General features: G+C 53.6%; 1 protein-coding gene across 2 annotated transcripts in view; it reads left to right on the top strand.

The window, feature by feature from the left end:
* Positions 1–17027, top strand: part of ZPR1 (ZPR1 zinc finger) — a 176003-nt gene that overhangs the window by 141386 nt on the left and 17590 nt on the right. The gene's annotated exons all lie outside the window — the stretch shown is intronic.

Genomic DNA, 17027 nt, shown 5'->3' with positions numbered 1-17027 from the left:
GGTGCGTGTCTCGTCCTCCGCCTGCTGTGGAGTGGGCCATCAGGCCACCTCTCCTGGTCTCCAGCCGGGTGAAAGTTGGTGTCTGCTGGGTCTCCCCACCTTGTCAGTGGTTCGGCCCCTGCGCCTGGCCGTCCCGCACCTCCGGCGTTCCTATGTTTCCTCGGAGCGCGGGCGATCGCTCAGTGGGCCGCGCCCGCCATTTTGTGTGGCGGTCTCGCGTTTTTTTCGGGCTCCGTTCTGGCCTCTGTGCACTCAGATTTTGTTCGGGCTTTCGTCCGTTTGTACTGCAGACCTTCGGATGCCGCCTCCTCGGTGTATGTTTCTTATTGCCTGTTATCAACCAGTTTCTAGGATCTTTTGTCGGATCTCATGGGAGCTCTCGGTAACTTGCTCGCATGGCCGCCAAGCCACGGCCCCCCGCCCCACCCCCCCACCCCGACTACAAAACACTTATCTGCTTGGTATTAGGTGACCCACCTATTGGTATATGCCTGCATTTCACAGGTGACTGAGCAGCCAGGCCTACCTCAAGAGGGGTAAATGTGAGCTGGGGAGCTGCAAAGCATGAAAAAGAAAGGGAGTGTCGCTATGCCAAAAAAAGAGAGCTAAAATGGGGGTCATTTAAATCCTGGATCTCCCCTGAATAGCTCTATGTACGAGCAATAAATGCTAGGTTCAATTATTGGAAAGAAGAAAAATATATATAAATACTTTTAATGCAATGTACAATCGTGAGACATTTTTCACATAACAGACATTTTTAAAAAAAATATATAGTATAATGTGTATCAAGCATTTAGACAAGTGAACAATCAACAATGAACTAGCAAAAAAACAACAACACACAATACTTTTTCGTAATTTTTTGAACATAAAAAGCAAATTTGTGCGGGTTGACATACACCGAACTTCGATCTGTTATCTAATCACAGAAGGAAATGCACTAGGGTCAAGAACCGGTGAGTAACAATTATGTAAACCAATGAGAATTTGAAAGGCTGAAAAGATATAACCGGAAACCCGGATGAGTTGGGCAGCAAAGTGGTAGGGCTTGGATATGTCTGTCTGTCCTACCAGGGTCTCGGGAAAAATTCTATCCGAGATACACACCCTTTAGTTATGCTGCTCTAATTAAGGAGTCTATCCTTAATATTCCCAGTGTGCGAACCTGAAAAAATAAGATCTGGACAGAAATGGCCTGGGGTTATTGTTCAGATATGTAGTCTGTTTTCAAGATTTAGCCAACGCAGTGGGGGAAACTGTTCCAATGAGGCGAAAGGATGTGTTGGTAGAAAGGAAAAAAGTCCCAACACTCCCCTCACGTTCTAGCGTTTCGGCGGAGGCTGGTCCCGAAAGGATAAAGGATCAGTTTTAATGTTCCGCCTTCTTCAGGGCTGATGAGTTCTGTAGGAAGAATGAAGAAAAAGAAAGAATTTTGAGTTTAAAGCTAAAAAGGACAGACTATAGATAGGTGAGGTGAGAATTCCCTATCATGAGTGTCCTAATGACTAAGTATGAAGATTATTTAATAAATTAAAAAGATATTTAAAGTGCAGTCGTGAAGGTTGCACTTGGCATAAAATCTCCACAGTCAAAGAAATAAAATGATAATACAACTATTAGAAAATCACCAAACACTTCCACCTGTGTCTGCCTAAGACAGGGAAATTGTGGAAAAGAAGTAATGTGATTCTAATCCAGCATGCTCCCAAATAATGGTGCCCCACAAACCAGGAATTCCCTGCTAGTGCCAAACATGTAATAAAATAAACTGAATACCTGGACGGTAGAAAGAAAAAAACATCCAATATAAACGGCGGAGCCATGGAGCTTCCGAGAGGGAGCGTGAACAGCTGCGCTGTCCGGTTCCAGGCGGGTCTGTTTCAGTAAGCCGCAGTCATCCGCGGGCGAGGCAGCCGTCAGCTGGGAAAAAGCAAGGGGAAAGAAGCAAAAGGTAAGGAAGGGTAAGGGGGGAAGGGTGGGGTGGTGGGGGGGGGGAGAAAGGAGGAGGGCAGAGAAAAGAAGGGGGAGTGAGTGATTGAAGCGTAGCCACAAGGAGAGTTATGCGCCGGAGTGGACAGCGTCTTACCTGTGAGTCTAGTGTATCGAGTACGCTTCGAAGGTGAAAAGCTAACTCCGAAAGATGCAGTGCGGTGCCTGTCGGTACCGGAAGTCGTGGAACTGAAATGTGAGCACTCAAAAGTGGGCGGGCCCAAGATGGAGAAAAACGTGTCAAGACACGATTGGTAGTAGAGGCCGGGCCCCCACAGCTCGGCATGGCTCAAGCAATGAGTCGGCGCAATGCTACCCCAAGTGAAGCCGTAATATGGCTAGATTACCAAGGACACTGATGAGGTGTGTCCGTGGGCGGGATGGCATCATGACCCAGGGCGTATAGCAGCGCAGGGAATCTGCCTGCAGTCCCACACGGGGGGAAGAAGAAAAAGAGGACTGATTCGAACCCCACATGTGGATATCAAATGGTCATAAGATGGTCTGATATTAAATAATTAATTAACCCACAAGGAAAGGACTATACGCAGCTGGGGAGCTGCAGCAGTGAAATTTGTAAATACAAGTAACCAAGTAACACACTCAAGGTTTCAGTTATAAATAATTATTTAACATCAATTTTTGCATAAGCGTCCTTTAAAAAGGCAATTTGAAACAATGTAAATACACTTTAGAATCTCTTTTCAGAATCAGTCTAACTTAGTGGATACTCTTTGGATATGCTTCTTGCACAATTCCTACACCCGGAGGTGACTTCATTCACAAGGACATTGATGGCATTTATATATCACACTAGTTATACTTTGCAGATTCTGAGGTTGCAGAAAGGAAAGGTTTAAGGAAGGAAAAGGTTAAACATGTTCTCAGTATATGTCAGGGCACTTAAATCTTCCAATTAGACAAGCCTTTCCCAGCAATAACAGTCTAAAAGAGGTTACCACCTATGAGGGACTAACAATATCAAAGTCAATGATGGTCTAGAAGAGTCTGCAGGGAGCCAGGACAGCCAAAGTCATTTGGAACAGTCTATGGAGCTGAGGCACTTCTTAGAATCAAAGTCTTGCACAAAGAGTTTTGTAAGGAAAATCACTTGTAGGGTCGCAAGCTGTTAAGCCTGTGGAAAGCTGAGTTGAAATGAAGGTAAGCCACTGCAAATCTCAACTGAGAAAAGCACAGCTCAAAAGACAATGAGGTAAGTACCCCAAGTCTTCACACTACCTCTGGTTTGAAGAAGAGTGGTCCAGCCGGCTTCTGTGCTGTTGCAGCGATGCAGACCCTGGGTTCCTGAGCCTCGATCATGGGGACAAGAGGGAGGACGTCTGGATGGCTCCTGCAGTGGCAATTTGGAGGTAGTCGGCAGCTATGGGATTTTTTTCAGTTCAGCAGCGCTCTGTAAACCATGCAGTCACAGATCACGCATACTGGTTGAGCTTCCTTCACTCTTTGGGTCCTGCACTCTGGTGAGGGGACTCAGGATCTGGTTGTCCTGTTTCTAGCGGGTCTTTAGGAGACTCCTGGAGCTTCTAGCTGGATTTCAGACGTTGCACTCGACTACAGATTTCTCGACCCCTGGCACTCGTTTCACGCAGCAGCGATGAGGTACAGCCAGTTGGGGAAGATGGTCCAGTGGAGTTCGTCTCAGAGTTAGTTGGTCCCACTAACCCACGGGACGAAGTCGACCCTTCCGGAGCTTCTCTGTCGAATTGAAAAAGGAGTTTCAGCACAGCAGCAAGGCTTCACTGGGCAATACAATGGTACAGGAGGATGCAGCAAGCTACGTTCACGGCTTCTTCGTCGGTTGTTTCTCCCCGTGGTCGACTCTGCCTCTAGTCCCAAAAACCTCGCCTTTTAAGCAGGTTTCTCATTCATGCACAGCTTAGGCTGTCAATCACACATCAGGGTGGTGGTCCTGAAAGGCCAGCCAGCCAATCAGGACTGGGTGCTTTCAGACATTCCTAGAGACCAAGGACAGGGGAGTTTCGGGAACCTCCCTTACATCCTACCTTTCCAGACTTGCCAGAGGCGGGCTTCAGGGCTGAAGCCCACCTAAGGCAGAACAAACAAAGGGCTCAAACCTGGCTCAACGCACAGAGTAAAACCCAAGAAAGACCTTGCAAACAGAAAATGGCAAAGACGGCTCTGGCCATTTTGACGGCATGGCCACCCATGGGTGCAATACTTCAGCTGAGGGTTCAACCTGCGGTAGAAAAGCACAGTGGTAGGAAAATTCAACCACTGCCACCAGCCATTAAAAGTAGTGAGGGTAACATAAGAAATGTTAGATGAGAAGGTACGGTAAGGGGCTACTAAGTAATCCCCCAGCACTCCACATATGATGGTGTGTGCTGGACCTATAAAGAGAAAAGGCAAGTAAAGTCCATTTCACTTTACTATTCTTGGGAACAGTAGTTCACACAAGAAAAGGTATTTAAACCTTGAAATCTAAAGGGATTTATCGGTGACACTGCACTGAGGGTGCTGTGTCACCATACAAAAAGTAGATGCCTATGGAGTTTGACAGAATACAAAAACACTGGAAACACATAATCCCATTTAGGTCAAAACACATGAGAGAGTGGGAAAAAGGTCTCACTCACTCCAGGGTTAAAATGGAAAGGTCCTAAAGTCCAGCAAAAGAGCTGGGGGTCTCTAAGGTTGAAGGGAATTAGCACAGAAATGAGAATTCTCCCTAACAGCAAGTCCTTTTAACAGGGCCTCCAACGTTGATTGTATCTTCATGCATCTTAGAGACTAGAAAATATCCACATGTTTTTGTTGTTCTGCTGCTGGTCATGACTTTGAGCTCTCTCCGAACTGCCTTTAGCTAGGGTTGCGTTTTGGACTTCAAATGACTTGCTGTGTGAAGAAACTGCTTCTAGAACCTTAAGCCCTGCTAATATTACACTAACCAACAATTTTCCTTCCTAAAGGTCATCTTATGTGGTTCTGCAGAGTAAATGTACTTACTGTATTTCTTTGACAGTTTCGCATGTGCACGTTATTACAGATAATACAGCGGAACTGTCATTCCTTCAAAAGCTGTAACAATTGTAACATCAAGCAACTACAAACTAAGCAGTGGCCTTTGAAAAGTATTCTAAAGTGTTTTGGTTTAATGTGCTAAGTATTTAAAAAGTAATTCTTGTGTGTGTGTGTGTATATATACAGGCCGATTCATGGAATAAATGTGCGCCGAAAATTCCGGCGCAGAGGGGCCTATACGTGCGCTGCGCCGAAAAATAGCGAAAAGCGCAGGGAAACCAGCGCACGTCGATTCATGGAAGTCCGTGCGTAAGAAAAGCATAGGACGTGCGCTGAAAAAGTGCGCGGCGCACGCCGGCGCACAGGTCAACCAACGGCGTGCGCCACGGCCACTGCGCTATCACTCCGAGCGCAGCGCACAGCTCTAAAGTAGGCGGAACACAGGGCGGGACACTCGGAATGGGGAATAAAATGGGGCACAACACTCGGAATGGGGAAGAATGTGGGCGGCACGGGGAAGTACAGGAGGCAAGTGCGCGGAACGCCCACACGCTCTCCGGCAACACGTATTCATGGATTCGAACAGGGCAAAACAGCGCTCGATCAAACCAGCGCACAGGCCCAAAAACGTACGCCACAAGTAAGCAGGCGGTAGCGTCCCGACGCACTCAACGAAAGTGCGCCAAAACCTGCGCCAACAAATACCACCCACATACAGCAATGGGCCATACCGTGACCCCAAAGGACTAATGATGTGCAAAGGTGTACGCCATTTACACGGACACCCACTGTTCAAAAATTCGCGCGTGTGTGTACAACGGGTTGCGCGAGAAGTCACTCGCGCGATTGCCCTGGGTACGTGTATCCCGGGGTGCGGGGAAGTCCCACACGCGATTGCCCTGGCCACGTCGATACCAGGGGTGCGTGTGAAGTTCCACACGCGAAAAGCCAGGGTACGTCATTTACAGGGGTGCGCGGGAAGTTTCACACGCGAAAAGCTAGGCTACGGGAATTCCAGGGGTGCGCGTGAAATCCTACACGCGAAAAACTAGGGTACGTCATTTACAGGGGTGCGCGGGAAGTTTCACACGCGAAAAGCTAGGCTACGGGAATTCCAGGGGTGCGCGTGAAATCCTACACGCGAAAAACTAGGGTACGTCATTTACAGGGGTGCGCGGGAAGTCCCACACGCGATTACAGCAGGGTACGTGTATTTCAGGGGTGCGCGGGAAGTTCCACACGCGAATAGCCTGGCCGCATGTATTTCAGGGGTGCGCGGGAAGTTCCACACGCAAATAGCCTGGGCGCGTGTATTTCAGGGGTGCGCGGGAATTTCCACACGCGAATAGGCTGGGCGCGTGTATTTCAGGGGTGCGCGGGAAGTTCCACACGCGAATAGCCTGGGCGCGTGTATTTCAGGGGTGCGCGGGAAGTTCCACACGCGAATAGCCTGGGCGCGTGTATTTCAGGGGTGCGCGGGAAGTTCCACACGCGAATAGCCTGGGCGCGTGTATTTCAGGGGTGCGCGGGAATTTCCACACGCGAATAGCCTGGCCGTGTGTATTTCAGGGGTGCGCGGGAAGTTCCACACGTGAATAGCCTGGGCGCGTGTATTTCAGGGGTGCGCGGGAATTTCCACACGCGAATAGGCTGGGCGCGTGTATTTCAGGGGTGCGCGGGAAGTTCCACACGCGAATAGCCTGGGCGCGTGTATTTCAGGGGTGCGCGGGAAGTTCCACACGCGAATAGCCTGGGCGCGTGTATTTCAGGGGTGCGCGGGAAGTTCCACACGCGAATAGCCTGGGCGCGTGTATTTCAGGGGTGCGCGGGAAGTTCCACACGCGAATAGGCTGGGCGCGTGTATTTCAGGGGTGCGCGGGAATTATCACACGCGATTTGGCTTGGTACGTGTATTACAGGGGTGCGTGCGAAGTTACACACGCGATTAGGCTGGGTGGGTCCTGTCACCCTCGACGGCCCCTGCAGGCAGCCCACAAAACAGGGGACTACCCTGCACACCTGCTCATGTCTCCCACCACCCCCACCCCCCCAGTCACCAGGGGTACCCTCCACCAGGCCCCCACCCATGCCTCCCACCACCCCCACCCCCCAGCAGTGCAGGGGCAGCCTCCACCAGGCCCACACTCATGTCTCCCACCACCCCCACCCCCCCAGTCACCAGGGGCACCCTCCACCAGGCCCCCACCCATGCCTCCCACCACCCCCACCCCCCCGCCACCAGGGGCACCCTCCACCAGGCCCCCACTCATGTCTCCCAACACCCCCACCCCCCAGCAGTGCAGGGGCAGGCTCCACCAGGCCCCCACCCATGCCTCCCACCACCCCCACCCCCCCGCCACCAGGGGCACCCTCCACCAGGCCCCCACTCATGTCACCCACCACCCCCACCCCCCCGCCACCAGGGGCACCCTCCACCAGGCCCCCACTCATGTCTCCCACCACCCCCACCCCCCAGCAGTGCAGGGGCAGGCTCCACCAGGCCCCCACCCATGCCTCCCACCACCCCCACCCCCCCGCCACCAGGGGCACCCTCCACCAGGCCCCCACTCATGTCACCCACCACCCCCACCCCCCCGCCACCAGGGGCACCCTCCACCAGGCCCCCACTCATGTCTCCCACCACCCCCACCCCCCAGCAGTGCAGGGGCAGCCTCCACCAGGCCCACACTCATGTCTCCCACCACCCCCACCCCCCCAGTCACCAGGGGCACCCTCCACCAGGCCCCCACCCATGCCTCCCACCACCCCCACCCCCCCGCCACCAGGGGCACCCTCCACCAGGCCCCCACTCATGTCTTCCACCACCCCCACCCCCCACCATCCAGGGGCACCCTCCACCAGGCCCCCACTCATGTCTCCCACCACCCCCACCCCCCAGCACTGTGGGGAACCTGCCAGCAGGCCCCCACACATGTCCCCCTGGCCCCAGGTCCTGACGATACACAATCATGGCAGTAATGGCCAGCATACCCAGCACAAACACCCAGGCAAGGATTGCATCCACCCACATAGTGAATGCAATCACATGACACAACCCCAATGCCAAGTATGCAAAAGAACACATGTCCGTCACACACACATACACAATGGGTGCAAGTGAATGTCAAAACCCATATCATGACATGTAACAAACCAATGAGAAAATAACACAAGTGTAAGAAAATATAAAAAATGTATTAAATACCAAAAATAAGTGAATTTTTCAAACATACAACGATGTGGCTAAGTAAATAAATGGTCCATGTCCGAGAACAAAAGTGATAAACAAAAAAACAAAGGAAAAAAAAATTAAAATGAATTTGTCCAAAGCAATATCATGTAATAGGAAATTAATGAAAAACCATTACGTCATGGTGAAAACAATAAGAAATTAAAAAAATGTATCTCCCAAAAAAACAAACTATATACAGGAATGTTCCAGGGTCCATGAGCCCAACACCAAAAATGAAACCTACCACTAACTAATGAAAAATATATGTACAAAAAAGTGGCCATTGTCCGAGCGGTCCAAAATAATAAAAATAAATAAAGGAAACCTAGCACTAACTAACTAAATAACTATATACAAAGGCAGCGGGCAAGTCCTGCGGCTCACTTGGTGATGTTGCTGGCCAGGGCATCATCGAACTCCATGTCGATGTCCTGGAGGCGGGACTCTGTCCTGGCCCCGAGGTCTCGCAGGGACAACCCCATGTCCACCTCAAACTCCCTGCGAGCTTCCTCGAGGCACTCAGCCCGCCTCAATGCCCGACGCATGGAGAACTCCGCCCTGACCATGGCGAGCCGCTCCTCTTCCGCCCGCTGCCGCTCCGCACCTATCCGCTGGCCAAACTCCTCCCACACGGAACACACCACCATCCCAGGGTTGCCCTGCCCTCCGGCCGATGCCTGCCCCTCGGATCTTGATGGCCCCGAGCCATGATGCCTCCCACGTCGAGCCCGCTGCTGCCTCCGACGCCACTGCCTCTGCCAGCACGACGGCATCCAGGCTGATGGAAACCACCGACGCCGTCGTGCACGTTCCCTGCCCGATGATGCCGTCACATCTTCCATCTGCTGGGGTCCACTTGCTGTGTTGTCCACCCCTGCTGGACCTCCGACTCCCAACTGTGGCAGGGATGGGATCCCCACCGAGCTGGCTGCATTGGTCGGGGCAGGTCCACAGGGGGCCCTGGTGGCATCTGGGCCGGAAGACGGCAAGGAGAACGACCGGTGGATAGCCTGCACTGAGGAGGAGAGGGCCGTCAGATTGGCCAACACATGCAGGAAACCCCCGAACATGGCCGATCCCAATTGGGCCACGTCGGCACGGTGCACTTCGTGATGACGTGCGTGCTCCTCCCGGGAAGCACGCACGGCATCACGAATCACAGCCGTGCGCATCGCGACCCCAATCAGGACCTTCTCCACGCGGCCAGGGGTTACCACGTCCGCAGGTGGAGGGGAGTCAGGTGACATGGACATCCCCTCTACCTGCGGACGGGCCTGGGACGGGGCATCCCTGCTGGTGCATGGTGGTGCACTCACAGGGTCAGGGACAGTGACATGCACAGGCCCCTCCACGGTGACCTGTGCTGCCTCCTGCCCCTGGCCCTGGACTGCACCACTTGCACCAGCAGGGATGCTCCCACCAGGCCCCATGTGTGCACCAGTGTCGGCCTCCTCCTCCTCTGTGCAAACCACCAACCTGGATGGCTCCTCACCGTCTCCCGCCGTAGCAGGCCCCTGTGGGGGCTCACCCACCCCTTCCGCTGCAGCCGTGGGGGCATCCCCGCCGCCTTGCTCCACAGCGCCGTCTCCGCCCTCTTCTTCACTAGCCGCTGCGTAGAGGGAGACAAAGGACACAAGCATCAGGCTACTGTACAATGGTCCCCTAGACAGGAAGCAATAGCAGATGAGCACCACTGTCAAAGTACACTTCCATCATGTCCCTCCACAACACATGGGTCAGTCCAGGCAAAACACACACAGTAACAGGCATGGTGCATGCCATGGACATTTCCATGCATGTCCAATGGACTCTAGAAACATTCAATGATATGTAACTCACATGCATCATGGCTCATGCATATCACATGCACACACTTCACCTCAGTCACATCCATCTGGCCCCAAACACACCGAACACAGGCGAAACACGGGTAAGTTGGGTGCGTCACTGAATCTGTGCATTGTCGCACACATGTGTCATGCATCCATGGCATGCACAAGTCACAGACACGCAGGTCAGGCACACAGACATGGCTACCATATATGTACCTGGCATCAGCACCCATCCTTCACCCCCATCCATGTCCAGGTACAGAGACTGGCATGCTCTCATGTCCAAAATCTGCATAGGGCTCCCCATGCCGCATTTCAACACATGCAACAACCATGTGGGTCACACATCACTGGTCGCACATGCATTACCATGATGTCCCTGCACACATACATGCATACATGGCCCATGGCACACATACAGGCAAGTATCATAGAACCAGCACACCGCAACATGCCCTGTCTCACACAGTAATGCTTGGACACATACCGCTCAACTCCAGACGGGCCTCCCTCTCAAGGACCTGGGCGTGGAGCGCTGGGCGTACGCGTTCCAGGACCCTCTTCTGGATGGAACTCATGCGGCCCCGGCCCCCCTCCACGAGGCGCCGGGCCTTCACAAGGGTCCTGGACCTCAAGTCCTCCCAGCGCTTCTTGATCTTCTGGACGTTGCGGGTTGCCACCCCCTCCGCGTTGATGGCAACCACACAGTCGGCCCAGATCCTCTCCCGTCCTTCCTTGCTGGCACGGGACGATCCAAAGAGGGCATCATACTGCCCCAGGACATGCTCCACCAGGACACCAACTTCAGTGGCCTGGGGTTGCCACTGGTGCCAGATGTGGAAGTGCCCGACATGGCAACCCCAGAGGCAGGTGTGGGTGGGCAACTGGGTCCTGGGGCTGGGCTGTGGAGCGATGTAATCCCAGTTGGGAGTCTTCAGTTCCAGCAGGGGTGGACACAGCAACTGGACCCCTGCAGATGGCTGATGTGCAGGCACCAAATGGCAGGGCACGGTGGCAGCAGGCAGGCAGGCAGGCAGGCAGGCAGCAGCAGATAGCACGTGGGAGGCTGCTCGGGGCACTGGGGGGCAGTAACTCGGCCTTCTGGGCAGGAGCGTGGTGTTCCGTGTGTTTTCGGGTGGCCAGCTTGATACGGAGTGATTTGGCACGTGAAAATCCTGCACGTCAGCGTGAAATCCGAGGAAAGGCCCTTAGCGCGTAAGCGCGTCAGCACGCATACGCGATTCTATTGGACCAGAGTCCCTCAGCGCGTAAGCGCGTCTGACGTGACCCGCACGGGCGTTCCCCACTCAGCACGTGATGACGGAACACACGTGGAAATACTGCACGTCAGAGTGTCATCGCGTGATTGGCCTATGTACGTGTATTTCATTGCGTGTAATTGGACAAAAGTGCGCGTACACGCGATTGGCCTATGTACGTGTATTTAATGGGTGCGCGGCCACTTACACACGCAAGTACGTCAGCGAACCTGTATCCCGTGGTGCGTGTGAATTTCCACACGCTATTGGACTGGGAACTGGATTCCAGGGGTGCGCGGGTCACACGCTCGCCTAGAACACGCGCAAAGCATAAAATTGCGGACTTTAACAATAACAAGCTCAGACGCCAGGATGAACATACCGTTCCTAGCAGCAGTGGCAGTGGGCTACCAAAGGAGGAGGAGGAGGATAGTCAGGGCCAGAATATTCACACCCAGAACCAGCCTTTTCGGGATGCCTGATGACCAGGTGTATGGGAGGTACAGGTTTCCACCACACATCATACTGGACCTGGTGACTGAGTGGGAGGATGACCTCACATCACCCACCCTGTGCTCCCAAGCACTCAGCCCCCTGGAGAAGGTCCTCAATGTACTGCACTTCTTAGCCACTGGATCATTTCAGCGGACAAGTGCCATAGTGGGTGGGGTGTCACAGGCCACCCAGTCACGCTGCCTACACCAGGTCTTGAACATCATGACTGCACGCCCATCAGTCCGCAGGCACATATACCTGCCCAGAACACCTGCAGAAAGGCATGCTGCCGCCCTGGATTTTTACGGAGTGGCACGATTCCCCAAAGTGCTAGGTGCCATCGACTGCACCCATGTGGCTCTACGTCCCCCCAGGGCATCAGAGCACATCTATAGGAACCGCAAGCACTGGCATTCCATCAACGTGCAGGTAGTATGTAATGCCAAGGGAATCATCACCTCAGTATATGCCAACTATCCCGGGTCCACCCACGACAGCTTCATTTACCGAATGTCCACCCTATGCCGGGACATAGATGCTGGGCGGCATGGCGATACATGGCTGCTTGGTGAGTATGTATGCCACTGCACATGCATGCATGTTGGATACTGAGCAAGGTCACAACCCCACCAATGATACCAATCACCACCTCCACAGGGGACAGTGCCTACCCTCTCAGCCCCCACATGATGACGCCAATTCGGAACCCCACCACGCCACCCCAGGTAAGATATAACACAGCCCACATTACAACCAGGGGCATAGTGGAGCGCACATTCGGAGTGCTAAAGTCACGCTTTCGCTCCCTTGACCGTTCTGGCGGGCAGCTGTTATACGCTCCCCCAGTAGTGTGCAGGATCATAGTGGCAGCATGTGTCCTGCACAACGTTGCAACACGCCGGGGCCTGGCCGTGGACATGGTGGTGGCCCCACATCCCCAACCACATGCACAGCCGCTGCGCATGGGAGGGGAAAGGGCACGGGGGGAGGCAGCCCGTACACAGCTAGTGGCTAATTACTTCACATAGAAATCACACCCCTGTGGAGTGCACACTGCCCTGGCACATTCCATCTGACAATCAATGATGACTCAACCTGACACTGATCCTGAATGTCTGGAGAATGAACCGGGAATACCATGTCAGCCTGAGATTGTTCACCTGGAAGTGTCACAATGTGTGCATCCCTACCCACACAGACACCACCAATGCAGTTTTGTGAAGTTACACATTGAAGCAGCTAAAATGAATACCCACTTGCAAAATGCAACAAGAGGACAGTGCCATGTCAGCCAACCCAACCCCAGCACCGCCACACGACACACCGTGCCATGTCATGCTAATTGCAGGTAAACAAAGTAATCCCCACAACATGACATCAGTCTCACTATGTACAGTGGCACTATTAGAAACCTGCAACACCTGAAATGCTCACAGCAATGCCGGACCAACAACATACTTGAGCACGTAGTACCATTAACATGACATCACAAATGTTACATATTAGTAGTCTCACCACCTGGAAATGCCTGCACTCCCACCACTACCAACTGTGCAGTGTTGTCGCCATGTAGAGTTGTAGGTGCACTGCTGCCAACATGGTCCCCATCTCCAGACTAGAGGTCCTTGTGTGGACATGAGGAAGGGACCTGCAAATTGGGAGGTAGACACAGAAGAAGAGTTACACATCAATGCAACATGCAGTGTACAACACAACAGCAATATGCACTATGAATGTATACACAGTATTGACTACAGACTGGCCACACAGCTCATGGGAGTCCAACGTCACTGTGTAATTCACTGTCACTTGGGCACACCCTTTGCAAGCCCATGGAAACGGGAAGCAGGAGGGGTGTGTGTGACTCAAACCCAAGCATCTGAACCAAATACATTACAAGCCTGCATGTGCCCAGCCACAATGCAGCGTATGCCCACAGGAACCACGGAAGCCAACAGATCGAAGCCAACAGATCGAAGCCAACAGATTGTCCCAAAAAAATTGGGAATAAAAGAAATCAAAATAAAAATAAGAAACAATCAAAAATGGCCATTGATGGGCCCGGGGGGGTTGGGGAGGCCACCCAGGAGGTCCGAGGACAGGATGCACACCAGAACCCACCTGCGTGGATCCTGGGAAGATAAAACACCTCCATGGGCTCATGGCCCACACGGCTACCCTATTGTGGGAGTATCACTGCTGTCGCTATTATCACCCTGTGCAGCTGCATCCGGAGGTGGTTGCACTATGGGAGGCAGCCCACTAAGGCCCTAGTCTGCTCCTCCATGGCTGCAAGCATGCGGGTGTGGTAGGTCTGGTTCTGGAGGATGAGTGTGCGGAGGTCCCCATGCAACAACTCACGGGATGGCCGGACCTCCGCCCTCGTTGCCTGCATCTCAGCTGAGAGCGTACGGGTGAGACGCTCCAGCTGCTGTTCTGTCCTTTGGTGTGTTGAAGCCTCAAGCTCAACAAGAGTCGTCCTGAGGTGAAGGAGCTCCTGCCTCAGGGCTTCCCTGTGGCCCTGGGACTCAATGGAGATGGCCTCCTGCAGAGTCGCCAGTGCCGCCCGCCTGTCCCTGTTGGACCCCAACATGTCCTCCCTGTGTGACTGGCAGATGGAGTCGGTTGCCTGCTCTAGTCGCTCCATCAGCCTTTCTGGGGGGACAATGGAAGTGGCCACCCTATCCATGGCCTGAGCCATCATCTCGGATGATGCAGCCTGTTGGGTAGCCATACCGTAAATGGATTGCTCCCATGCGGTATTGCCGGGTGGCGTACGGCCACCACGTCGGCGGGCACCACACCTGTCTGGGGCAAGGCGAACTGCGCCTTGCTGTGCCGGCAATGCCTGAGGCTGCAGGACTGCATTCCCCCTCTGATCTGCTGGCCCAGGAACAGGATCAGATGTCGCGGAGTGTGACCCTGCATCCGTAACCACCGAAGGCGTAGCTGCCAACACTGACATCCCCATGGAGGGTACTGACCCTGGTGCAGGTGGGTGAGACAGAACAGAATCCCTCCCTGGAACACTCACCTGCGACGGCACGTAGGTCTCATCCGAATCAACACCTGAGTACAGCTCGGGGGAGGTGCAGCCAGAGACACCCCTTGAGAGCACGACCTGCAGCACTTGTGGGTTCTCCCCCACCACCACACCACGTCCCTCACTGGTGGTTGGTCGGCCCTGGGACACCTCCTGGGTCTGCACCATCTCCACAACCCCAGCAGTATCAGGTGCGTCTTCCCCTGCAAAGACATGAAAACAAAGAAATGGAAACGGGCATTAGCACCATGGCACACATTGAGGGCTGAGAAGCAAGAGAACCAGTACTTGATTGACACATGTCCCACATGACTAAAACCCTCCCATGCATGCACCCTCACTGCGTATGAAGTGCAGGCAAATGGCACACACTGATGACACCAAGATGGAAGATGAACAAATTTTCTGCATGCTGCCTGGCAGTGGCATCACACATTGGCCTGTGATTGGCAGGTGAAACACACATGCCGTCACACAGATGGCATGTACCATTGCTATTGAGTGAAGATGGAGAGGAGGGAAGCACCTATTCATTCAGTCCAGTTCCCGCATGTAATAGCTTTTCTGATTCTAACAGGTCAGATTTTTCACCTGGAGCTGCCAGTCTGAAATGGTCCAATTGCACAGGGACATGTGTGTACAAATGATATCCAGGTAACAAAGTCACTCCACTTTACCATACCCATGTCAGACATGTGACTAGTGGACAGCGACATGCCTAGTGAAAGTGGTGGAATGCAAACAAACTGACTGAATGAACAGTGAAAAAGAAGCAAATATGTTGTGTCAAGGTGACACTTCAAGGGCAACTGGCGTGCAGTTGTGCTAGATGTCTACTGTTGGCAGAAGGGATACTGCTATGGCCAAATGCAGCTGCGCAGGAAGGATTGCATGAAGCACATGGCTGACCCATACGACTCGGGCGCACACACTCTCACCTGGCACCCGAACAGAAGCCCTCACACACACACCATGCACATGGATGACACACACATGCATGTGCACTCACCGGACAATGCCTCGTAATCAGCCAGATCTCCCACGCCTTGGATCTGTTCCTCCGTGACGTAGGTCCCAGCGACTGACTCATGTGGAGTGAGTTCCATGTCTACTACTGGAGATCCACCTCCAGTCACTGGAGTTGCGGCATGACTTGATTCCAGCTTACTCTTTGCCCTGCGCTTTAGGTCATTCCAGCGCTTATAGCAATCATTGGCTGTGCGCCTCACGATTCCAAGGGCACTTACGATGTCCGCAACGGTCTGCCAGTGTGCCTGGCGTTGTGCAGGTGTGGTCTTGGATCCTGCAACAATGACCATCTCGTTGTCATGTCCGGACACATACTCGACAAGTGCATTCAGTTCGTCATCCGTGAAGCTGGGCTTCCTGGACGGGCCGGACTGTGTAGCCGTGTCTGGGGCATCAGCCTGTGCCGGACGAGCACTCTTCCTCTTCCGCTTGGAAGGTGGTGGTGATCCTGAGTGTCCTGCGCCGCTCTGGACACTAGGGGCAGGAGCCCTGGTGGACTCTGTATCAGGAGTGTGGGATTGCACACTCAGCATGGGAGTTGGTGCAGGCATTGGCTCTAGTGTGATGGTGTCAGGGGGAATGTCAGCAGCATGGACTAGGACCGACACTGTCCTGGCTGGGTGTGTGAGGGCTGGGGTGGATGGAGCCGCAGCTGCCCCTGCAGCCTCTCCGCCCTGCCTCCTTGGTGCAGCAGATGACCTTGCTGCCCCAGATCCACGTGGCATGATGGCATCAACGTGCACCAGCGCACGTGTCGTAGCCCTGCTGACCTGGAAGTCAGCCATGGAGTCAGCCAGGTCTGGTGCCACAATGGGCTGGTCCAACAAGGGCTGAGCATGGATGGTGTCAGCCACTTCAGCCTCAACGGGAGGGGGGGGGGGGGGATGATGGGTGCCCTTGACTGGTCCTCCACACATGGGGGGACAGGCTCACCCTGCAAGTTACGACCACGTCCCCTACCGGATCCACCACGGCCACCACTTGTGGCTCTTCCACCTTTGCGACCCTTACGGAATCCTCGCCTCCCAGCCATGGCACTGATATTAATGTGCGTATGGGAGTGGCTGTAGACAATTGTCCTGGCCAATTGGGGGTCAAAGGGGTTGGGTACCAGATGGTAATTGTACCCTAGTGCTCTAGCA

This window comes from Ambystoma mexicanum, chromosome 9 (assembly GCF_040938575.1).
Source record: "Ambystoma mexicanum isolate Mex_15411 chromosome 9, UKY_AmexF1_1, whole genome shotgun sequence".
NCBI lineage: Eukaryota > Metazoa > Chordata > Amphibia > Caudata > Ambystomatidae > Ambystoma > Ambystoma mexicanum.
The sequence above is the reverse complement of the archived record's forward strand: the minus strand, read 5'-3'. Positions and strand labels throughout refer to the sequence as shown.